This window comes from Gossypium hirsutum, chromosome A09, assembly GCF_007990345.1.
Source record: "Gossypium hirsutum isolate 1008001.06 chromosome A09, Gossypium_hirsutum_v2.1, whole genome shotgun sequence".
Lineage (NCBI taxonomy): Eukaryota > Viridiplantae > Streptophyta > Magnoliopsida > Malvales > Malvaceae > Gossypium > Gossypium hirsutum.
Genome location: NC_053432.1, coordinates 25,280,670 through 25,291,745, shown reverse-complemented (window position 1 = coordinate 25,291,745; position 11,076 = coordinate 25,280,670).

Below are 11,076 nucleotides of genomic sequence, written 5' to 3'. Positions count from 1 at the left end.
TAGCATCATGCAAAATTAACCAATCCATACCCAGAATTATATCGAACTCATCAAAATGTAATAACATCAAATCGGCCGAAAAACAAATATCTCAAAATGTTAACAGACAATTCTTGCAGACTTTATCAACCAATACACTTTTACCTAAGGGGTTCGATACTCTAATCATGAATTTAGTAGACTCTACAGGAAAAGTCTTACTAAATACTAAATTCATGCATATATACGAATGTGTCGATCCTGGATCTATCAATGCAATCACAGAAGTATCATAAAGAGTAAAAGTACCAGTAATAACATCTGGAGACGAAGCTTCCTCACCAGCTCGAATGGCATAGGCTTTGGCAGGTGCTATAGCCTCAGATTGAACAGCGATATCTTTAGTCCCTATTTGACTACCACTCACATTTCTCATATTTCTGGGTGGTCTACCTCGAGCTAAGGTGTTACTCGGTCTCAGATTTTGTGCTATCTATTGTTTAACAGACTCAGGACAGTCTCGGATAAAGTGATCTAAAGATTCACATTTGAAACAAGCCTGACCATTCAATCTACAATTGTCGGAATATCATTTACCACAATACTTGCACTCGAGTCGATCGGATCGGACATTTCCAACACTTGCAATAGAAGTAGCTAGAGCTCTGAAACTCGAACGTGATCTAGCATATCTCTATTCGAATTACCCACATTAGCCTTTGAACGGCCATAATCGTCTCAAAATTTCTTTAACTAGATTGAAATGATTTACTTCCGGATCTCTTTCTCACATCTCTAGCTTCTAAGTTGGCTTTTCTTTTCTCTTTCTCAAGTTCTTCAACTTTACACGCTCGTTCAACAAGCACAATAAACTCTTTTATTTCCAGAATCCCAACTAACAACTTGATGTCTTCATTCAAGCCATCCTTGAATCTCTTGCACATAATTGCTTTAGTCGAGACACATTCTCATGCATACTAGCTCAGTCTCACAAATTCTCACTTGTATTCTATAACAAACATACGACTCTATTTCAATTTAAGAAACTCTTTGCATTTTTGATTGATAAATCTCCGACTGATGTATTTCTTCCGGAATTCAGCTTGAAAGAAATCCCAGGTGACTCATTCCCTCGGAACCATAGATATCAATGTCTTCCACCAATGGTATGTCGTATCTCTCAAAAGTGAAACAGCACACTTAAGGCATTCGTTGGTAGTACATGATAATTCATCAAACACTCGTATTGTGTTCTCTAACCAGAATTTAGCTCTCTCGGCATCATCATTAGTAGTAGCACGAAATTCTTCGGCCCCATATTTTCTAATTTTATCAATAGGAGGCTTATTCAACTGAATCGATTAGCTTGTGGCATGATAGGGATTTGCGAAGGATTGAGCGGAGGTAAAGGTTGTGGCATAGCCGGATTGGTTCTTATATATTGTGTGAACCAATCATTCATCATTTGGTAAAAAGCTTGGTTAGTCTCTCCCTCGTGACTACTAGTAGCAGGTCTAAAGTCAGATGACGCTATCCCTTGAGCGGAAGCAAGTGCATTACTTTCAACATCGTCAGCTACAGCTCGTTCGGGATCCATTTACTGTATAAAAACACATTTTCATTGTCAGGAATCATCACACTATCGTAGTTCATATATATGGCATGTATACCTAGATCACATATGCTATGTTAGTCCTAGAATTGACTAAACTGTAGCTCTAATACAAACCAAATGTAACACCCTTAACCCGTATCCGTTGTCGGACTAGGGTTAAGAGGCATTATCAAACATATTGGAACAATTCGCATTCATTTCACAATCATCATAACATCAAAGTCACACATCAATATAGAGTCCCTTACATAGGTCAACGAGACCATAAACATGCATTAGAAAGGGGGTCGGGACTAAACTGAGCTCATACAAAATTTTTCAAAACTTAACAATTTTTCTAAATTACAAAGGTCACACGCCTATGTGAACAGGCCATGTGTCTCACACGGCATTTAGACACGCCTGTGTGTCTAGACCGTGGCAAAATAGGGCATACATACTGACTTTTCCACAAGGCCACATGACACGCCCGTGTGCCAGGCCGTTTGAAAATTAAGGAGGCTACTAACTTAGCCACATGGCCTGTCACACTCCCCTATGTCTAGCCTGTGCTTGAAACTGACTTGGCCATACGGCCTAGCACACGCCTGTGTATGTGCGACCGTGTGGTCTGCTTAGGCTCATTTCAAAATGGCCCGCGATCAACAAGGTTGAGACACATGCCCATTTCCTACCTGTGTTCGTAAAAATAGGCTATTTACAAGGCCAACATGCCACCCATTAAGGGTCCTCCCTACAAGCATCAAAACCAAATCATTTTATACCAAATTTTCAACCAATTCACAACCAAATATACACCAATCATGCCAGATTATAATAACCAATTTCAGCTATTAATCCATACCAAAATATACCAAAACATAAGCCAAAGTCATACCAAAACATAAGATTCCTAACCTTAATTTACTCATTCAACCTCATGCCAAAATCTTACCAAATTTCAAAATAGGCACATACTAAAAAAACTTACCAACTTGACCAATTCTCTTGGCCATCTATGAACACATCATATTATCAATATTTCATCACATAGTTTATACTCAAAAGTCATATATAAGCACAACCAAAACCAAGCCATATCACATGGCTAAATTTTACACTTCACAACTTAAAACATATCTCAAATACTTCTAGCCTATACATGTCATACTTCAAATTTACATTTTCAAAAGGTACCAAAATAGAGTTCGATAGTGTGATGATGATCCTTAATGATCCCCGAGCTTCCAATAGCTTTGATAATCTATAAAACAATTGAAAACACACACAAAGTAAGCTTTCAAAAGCTTAGTAAGCCATCTACAAATAAACTCATCACATAACACATTTCTTAACCATTTTATTCATGTAGTTCATGACAAAATATAACCACATATCTATAAATCTTATATATCTTAATTGTTCATAATTCAACTACATATGCACATATCATTCTCAAATACCTCATACCTATTTCATATGTCCACATAAATACATATGCTTAACTTTCATTCTCAATCTTAATATACATTTCAAACATACCTGAATCGGATACAAGTTCACATAGTCATTCATTTTCTTGGAATGCCCGTTGAACCATTTGGAATCAAATAGAATACATGGATAGCTCGAAAAGCTCGTACAATGCCAACGTCCTAGATGTGGTCTTACATGTAATCAAATATCGATGCCTCTGTCCCATATAGGGTCTTACACGAAATCAAAAACGATGTTGATGTCTCAAACATGGTCTTACACGTAAATCTCAAATCAATGCCAACGTCCCAAACGTGGTCTTACACGAAATCACATATCAAAAATCCTATGTCATGACATATGTATCCTAGCTATTCTTATGGTTCATACGAGACTTTTTTGACGTCGTCACATTATAGAAACTTTCTCGGATTTTATATATTTAGCTCTCATATCCATTCACCACAATTCAAATATCATATAAAAAATAATAATTCAATTTAACATATTTATTTGTATATCGACTTACCTCGTATGTATTCAAACAGGAATCGACTACTCGACGACTTTCGACTTTCCTCGATCTAATTTCGTTTTCTTTAGTTCTTGATATATAAAAATTCAAATTCCAATAATTTATTCATGAAATCATTCAATTCAACCTAGAAACAAATAATTAGGGCATTTTACAATTTTGCCCTCACACTTGCACATTTTAACACTTTAGTTCCTAATTCATAAAATCACAAATACACAAAATTTCCTTTTACACATGCTTAACCGAATTTTCACTTGGTTCATATAACCCCATATATTTCATTTATTTCACATTTTAGCCCCTCAATTTCTCATTTTCACAATTTAGCCCAAAATACTAAAATTCATCAAAAATCCCAATACAAAACATAGTAATCTAACACATGTCTTTCATTTTCTATTATCAAACTTCATAACACTCACAATTTCATCAATGGCATGATTCAAATTTATCATCAAAATAAAAAATTAAAACATGGGCTTGATAGATTACTAAGCAACGATCACAAAAACATAGAAATTATTAAAAACTGAGTCAAAATCATACCTTAATCATCAAATTCCATAGCCAAACCCTAGCTTGAGTTTTTCTTTCCTTTTATTTTGATATAATTAGCCAACAAGAAAGAAAATAAGCTAAAATTCAACTTTGGTTTTAATTATATTAACATTAATACATAATTTACTAATTTACCCTTTTTCATTTCATTTAAAATCCACCAACTCATGTCTAATTTTGTCCATGCATAATTCAATGGTCCATTTACATCTTAAGGACCTCATATTTAATAAGACACATCAATTCTACACTTAATCAAATAGAAGGCCATTTTTTCATTTTACGCAATTAAGTCATTTTTATCAAATCGGCACACAAACAATAAAATTTTAACATGAAACTTTCACAGATATTAATTCACATATTATAAGCGTAGAAAATAATATTAAAATGTTTTTTGACTCGAATTTCTGGTCTCGAAACTACTATTCTAACTAGGGTCTAAACTGGGTTGTTACAAGACTGCCATAGCATCTTTCATCTATGATCTTATAACATATACCGTCGTCACGATGTTGCCCCGAAGGACCAATCGATATTGTTGTCATGATAAATATCATTCCATAATTTCATTTCTCGAACCTCCTACCATTATCTCCTTTACACCACTTAACTTTGATGCTCAAACACCAAAGTGTTCCCTTCGCAAGGCCTAGAGCTTCAGCCGAGGTGATAACTAATAGGTTCTCTTCCCATTTCCATCCTAATTTCATCTATTCCCTTATGATTTACCTACAATCATGCAATGCATGCTCATGCCACCATATCTCATGTTTATGCATACAATGCATACTTAAACAACGTAGAAAATAACAGTGGGTTTGGGGTCTAGAACTTACCTAAAACTTCATCGTCTCTATAGCTTAGCCTTTTCAAATGCCAAAGCTTTCATTCTCTTGGTAGTAGTCGCTTGCTGGTTTCTCTACTTTTGTAGATCTATCCTCATGAAGTATGATCCATGCAGAACCTTCCATGGCTACTTATTTTTTGAGATATCGGAGAAGATGAAGAATGGGAGAAATTGGACAAGGTCAAGAAGAAAATCATCCCTAGGATCCCTCTCCCATCTATTTATAACCCTTCCCATACTATTTCCAATCCTATGAAAGTCATTCATGGCTAATTATTATGCCTCCCACTAAGGAATTGACTAGTTCCATCATAATCGAACCAGAATGGGATCTCAACCATGTCCAATTTGGTTTCTAGCTTTCCTGTTTCTTCTAATATAGGTCACCAACTTGCGATCTCTTTCAATTTAGTCCTTTAATCATTCTTAATTTTGGGTTATTAGAAATTCGGGTGTTACAACTCCTGCCCCTAAAAATAAATTCATCCCTGAAATTTCATGTCATGCCAACCTCAGAGGCAGACTTAAGAAACCCTTCTTTATTCTTAACCTTATATGGTTCATGTAACCACTCATCCATTATCCTTACTGATTCTCTTAATCTGATTTCCCTTTTTGCGCTTTTACTTCCTTTTGACTCCGCCTGATTAGCGGATTCTTAATACCTAGAGAAATATGAGTGTCAACTCCCTAGCAAAGTCCTAGTTACTCCGCTACGGGGTTCTCCATCCCAAAGCGTCTCCTCACTATCTTAATTTGGTGGACATTCCATGGCGAACACTTCTTGCCTACCAACTCTTCATCCTTATCATTGGCAAATGCTTCTACAAGTCCTAAATTTGCACGTGCTTTAACTTCGCCCATCTTACTGATTTTACCAATGAACTTCAATTGTCAATTCATTAGAAACTTTTAACCCTTCTGCTACGCATACTGATCAACAATCCTTTCTCTATTCTTCAACTTAGCGGATACCCAAAAATGAGTATCTCTTAACTAGCACTTGTCCTATTATTGGCAAAATATCTCGAAGTTCTTAAGGTTTACTCATGTTTTAGCTTTACTTATCTGGTGGGTCAATTCTTTCTTTCCACATGGCAACCAAGCTTGCCTGACACTCATCCTTCACAATTACCTTAGTGGAGTGTCAGAGCGACTACTCTAACTCTGAAATCCTACTCCAATGGTAATAGAGGTTTTCTACCTTACTCAAAAGGGTTGTTACTGCCGCATCCCAAAATTCAATTAAGGGTTGTTAATTCATGAACAAGCTTAAGAAATGGTGTAGTGGTTAAGTTGTTTAAGTAACTTCTAAATGACCCAAGTTCTAGTTTCCAAAACATCAATAATTTTTTTTAAAAAAAAATTATTCAAAAATTTGGTCAACTTTCCCATGCAAAATCATCCAACCATAATCTTGTAACTCCTATTTTTATTTTGTTTTCTAACCCCATATTTTAAATTTTGAAAAGGTGAAACTCCTAGAGTAATTGTGCTTAATTCTCCCTAACACTCTTGTCCCCCCTCATGATTACTTTGTTGGGAGTTTACTCTTGGTGACCGTCCACTCCTCCCCCTCGCACTCCATTATTATTTTTGTTTTCATAACAATTTTCTCTCTTTTCTCCTCCTTTTGTCACCCAAATTAGTTTCTCCTTCTTGTTTCTTTCTTTCATTTTTTGCTTAAATTTCCAACTTCAAATCGAGTCACCACTTAACAACCACCATATCACCACCATATAACCACCTAATCACCACCATTCAACCACCTTAACACTACCACCACATCAAAATTGTATCATCACCCTAGTACCATCATCCAAAAATTAGTTTCTTTATTTGTTTTTCTTCTCTTTTACTGTTATTTCTTTTAATCGTCACTTAGAAGATCTTAATACTTCTCCATTGCCAAAATTTTAAAGTTCCTTTTGGAGACTTTTTCAATTTTTGACATATTTGTCAATATTTGAGTAACAAGTATCCTCTATTTCTTATTTTAATTTTTATTCATAATCTCATCTATTTTATTTCCTTTTCATGAAAACTAATTCAATTCACTCAATCTTTTCATTAAACTAGATCTTCCAACCAATTCAAGTCATCAACTTTAGAAGTGTACATCTTAGATCATCTTGGAATAAAGGAGTAAGTTTTATAAGTTGAGAAGTTAGTAGATGATTTTATTTGGAAACTTTTTTTATTGAAGATAAGAGAATTCTAACCTCATGCACGAGTTCTTTAGGTGTGAATCAAAGTTCATATTCTCTTGGATTGGAAGTGATCAAGATTTAGTAGGATTTACAATTCAAATTGCAAAAGGTGTGCATTTTATACAAGTTAAATACGTAAGGAATTTATTATAAATTATCAATCTATTATACAAATGAAAGCATAATATTTTTGTTATTTCAAATGAGTGATTTTGTGGTTATAAGGTAAGTCAGTCTTACTTGAGTTTTTATGATAAGAGGTGATAAATATTGTTATGTATACCAAATTACTTTCTAATCTCATGTTGTGCAAAATCATGGCTATTTGATTATCGTGATAACATGGATTACCATGGGTATTAAAACTTATATGTACATAAAAGCATTATTATCATGTTTATTGATTTGCTATGTGATTTGTTTGCCACGATGCATTATATGGGGTTGGGACATGTGTAAGAGGGAAGATGTGGTAGTAAAAATTTGCAAATTTGGTGGTTTTTCCACAACCTAAATCTTTTGGTAGCTTGTCTACGAATTTGGTGGCTTTTGTCCACAACTATATGTACTGGTAGCTTGCCTGTGAATTTGGTGGCTTCGTCTTCATTTATATTGGTGTGTTTTGGATGGATGAGTTCTGGGAAATCCTTTAGGTGTGTAGCGATGATGAGTAGAATGTTTTAAAAGAAACTGCATAATGGTTTCATCAAAATTGCATTGCCATAATCATGTGCATAAAAGTTGTAATTTTGTATATTGTGTGTATGTTTACTGATATTTAATTTGTTATAAAGTTCACACTGAGCTTTTTAGATGACTTTTTAGTTTTCATAAATTGTTCAAATGATTCACGAGCGTAGGAATTGGATTCAACATATGGAGGGGTCTCTTGGATGAAATATTGTATAAAATGGTTAATAAACTTTTTGGGTTGTTATTTTGGATATTGGACAGTGGACTATTTATGGGTTTTTTTTTACTTGTATTTTACAAACTGCCATGCATGCATGATAGATGAACTTATAAGTGTTTTAAATTGTTGTTATCAAATATTTTAATGATTTTATCTAATTTTTAATAAACTTATAAATTTAAGTTGTTGTCTAAGTATTTTCAAAGTCCACTACAAAATATTTTACCAAAATTATTTTTAAGAAATAAATAAAATTGATGTTGCAAATTCTTTATTTTAATGATATAAGACAATAACTCGATATAATAAGGAACTTTTCAAATATATATATTTAAATAAATGTTTTCAAAAACTAAACTATTTAGCATTTAAATGTTAAGTTTTCACAAAAACAACTTTAACATAGTTGTTTTTAACAAGTAAAAGTTTTTCAACGGATTTAATGTGGCTTCCGAAATTTGGCCATAACATTTAGGCCGGGTTTGGGGGTTATATTTAGTGATATTAGAGTCGAGTTCAAAACTCGAACTGTGGATTTTAAATCGGGTTTGCATGCATGTTTTAAAGAGTATTTAAAAAAAATATTACTGTTAAATGTAAAAATCAAGTTTCTGAGGATTCGAGACTCTGATGTTGATTCCTCTTTAGATGATGTACATATTGAGATTTAGAATTAAAACTTATGCTATAAAATTCTTGATCATAAGATTTTAAGTACGTTTTTGTAATTAAGAATATATTTGAAACTAAAGACTTTCATAAAACATTAAGCAGAATGAATAACCGCAGAGTACGAACTCGTGGAGCACATCATCATACGACTCAGGATGAGTCATCTACTACTCAAGTACCTACACTAGACCTTGGTGTCAATCCTAATGACAATGATCTTACTATGGATAATGCGAGTCAAGAGCTTGAAGAATTTGGTAATGAGGAAGTTAATCCTAACCTTGTTGATGGTGCTATATCTCAAGCTTTATTGAGAGTGTTGTAGCAAGTCGCTGGAGCCCAAACTGATACTCAGGGCCATAAATCTACAACAGAGAGGATTCGATCTAATGGAGTCATGCTTTTTAGGGAAGGTGCTGGGACAACCTCTACAGTAGCTAAGTATTGGATGGCAGCTATAGAAAGAATTCTAGATGATTTGAACTGTACCCTAGAACAAAAACTAAAAGGTATGGTGTCACTTTTTAGAGATAAGGCCTGCTGCTGGTGGCAATTTATTGTTTAGGGTACCCAAGTTGAGAGGATAACTTGCTAGTATTTTCAAAATACATTTAAGAAGAAGTACATAGGCATGAGATATGTTGAAGCTCGCTTGAGTTCATCAAGCTAAAATAGGGGGATAAGACAGTGTCAGAATACGAGGCAGAATTTTTGAAATTGAGTCGTTATGCACAAGGGATGGTAGCTTCCGAGTAAGATAACTGTGTAAGGTTCGAGAATGGGTTGTGATACAATTTGAAAGTCCAGGTTGCTATGTTGCAGGAGAAAGTTTTTAAGACCTTTGTAGAGAAGGTTAAGATTTTAGAAGAGGTAAAATGTGTTGAACGTGAGAGAAGAGATAAGGTTAAGACTCTGATTAAAAGAGAGTTTGGCTCAGGTGGTTCTAACCTGCGTCCTTTGAAGAGAGACAAAGACAATAGACCGCAGTAAAACTCAGTTGCAGTTGGTACTAAAGACAAGACTCAAGAGTGTGCTCATTGTGGAAAACATCATCAAAGGGAATGTTGGAGAAAATTAGGAGCATGTTTGAGATGTGGATCTTTGGAGCATCAGATTAAGGACTATCCATATATGGTAGAACAAAGGCAAGCACCGCAACCAAAATAGAATCATAATCAAAAGGGACAAGGTAATAATAGGACTGGTAATACAGGATAGAGAGCATCTGGTCAGGGTACAAATTAGACAGAAGCAAGACAGCTTGTTTTGGTTTATGCAGTGAGGCGTAGAGAGGACCAGGATGCAGCTAATGTCATCATAGGTACTTTTACAATTAATTATGTATAGAACATTTCCTTGATAGATATAGGCTCTACTCATTCATATGTTGCTTGCTTTATGCATGACAAGTTGGGAATTATGATAGAATTCACTGTTAGTGATGTTTCTATGGTTAATCCTCTAGGGCAATCTGTCATGGTAAATAAAATTTATAAGCGATGTCCACTAGAAGTTCAAGATAAAAGTTTCCAGCCGATTTGATGGAATTACCATTTAATACATTTGATTTAATCTTAGGAATGGACTAATTGGTTGAACACCAAGTCAGTTTAAATTGTGCTTCAAAAAGAGTTTCACTGAAGACGACTAGTGGAAAGGAAATTGTGTTTGTGGGGGAGCGTAGAGATTACTTGTTAAATGTAATCTCCACTATTGTAGCTGAGAGAATGGTTAGAAAAGGATGTGAAGCATATCTAGCTTATGTTCTAGATACCGGTGTTAGTAGCTCTGCTTTGATCAGCATCCACACTGTAAAGGAGTTTCCAAATGTTTTTCCAGATGAATTGCCTGAGTTACCTCCTGATCGTGAAGTTGAATTTGGGATCGAACTGTTGTCTTGTAATAGCTCATTTTTCTATGGTGTCAAAAATAGTGGTTTTGGGGCCACAAATTCGACAAGCGGCATAAATATTATTATTTAATATGTATGAGTCAATTATAGTATTAAAATAAATTTTGAATTGGCAATTTATGCTATTTGAATGAATAATTAGGTTCAAGTGGTATGACCCTAAAGTCAAGTGGTTTTAGAAAATGAGGTATTGGGACTTCATTTCGATAAACTAAGTCTGACATATTTTATTAAATATTCATGGAGTGTTATTAAGGTTGTATTAAAGTTTCATTAAGAAATTTTAATGTTTAGATAGTTAATTAATTGAAAAAGACTAAATTGTAAAAGTTGTAAAAGTTGAATTCTATTTGTTAAATGGATCAATTAGCTTT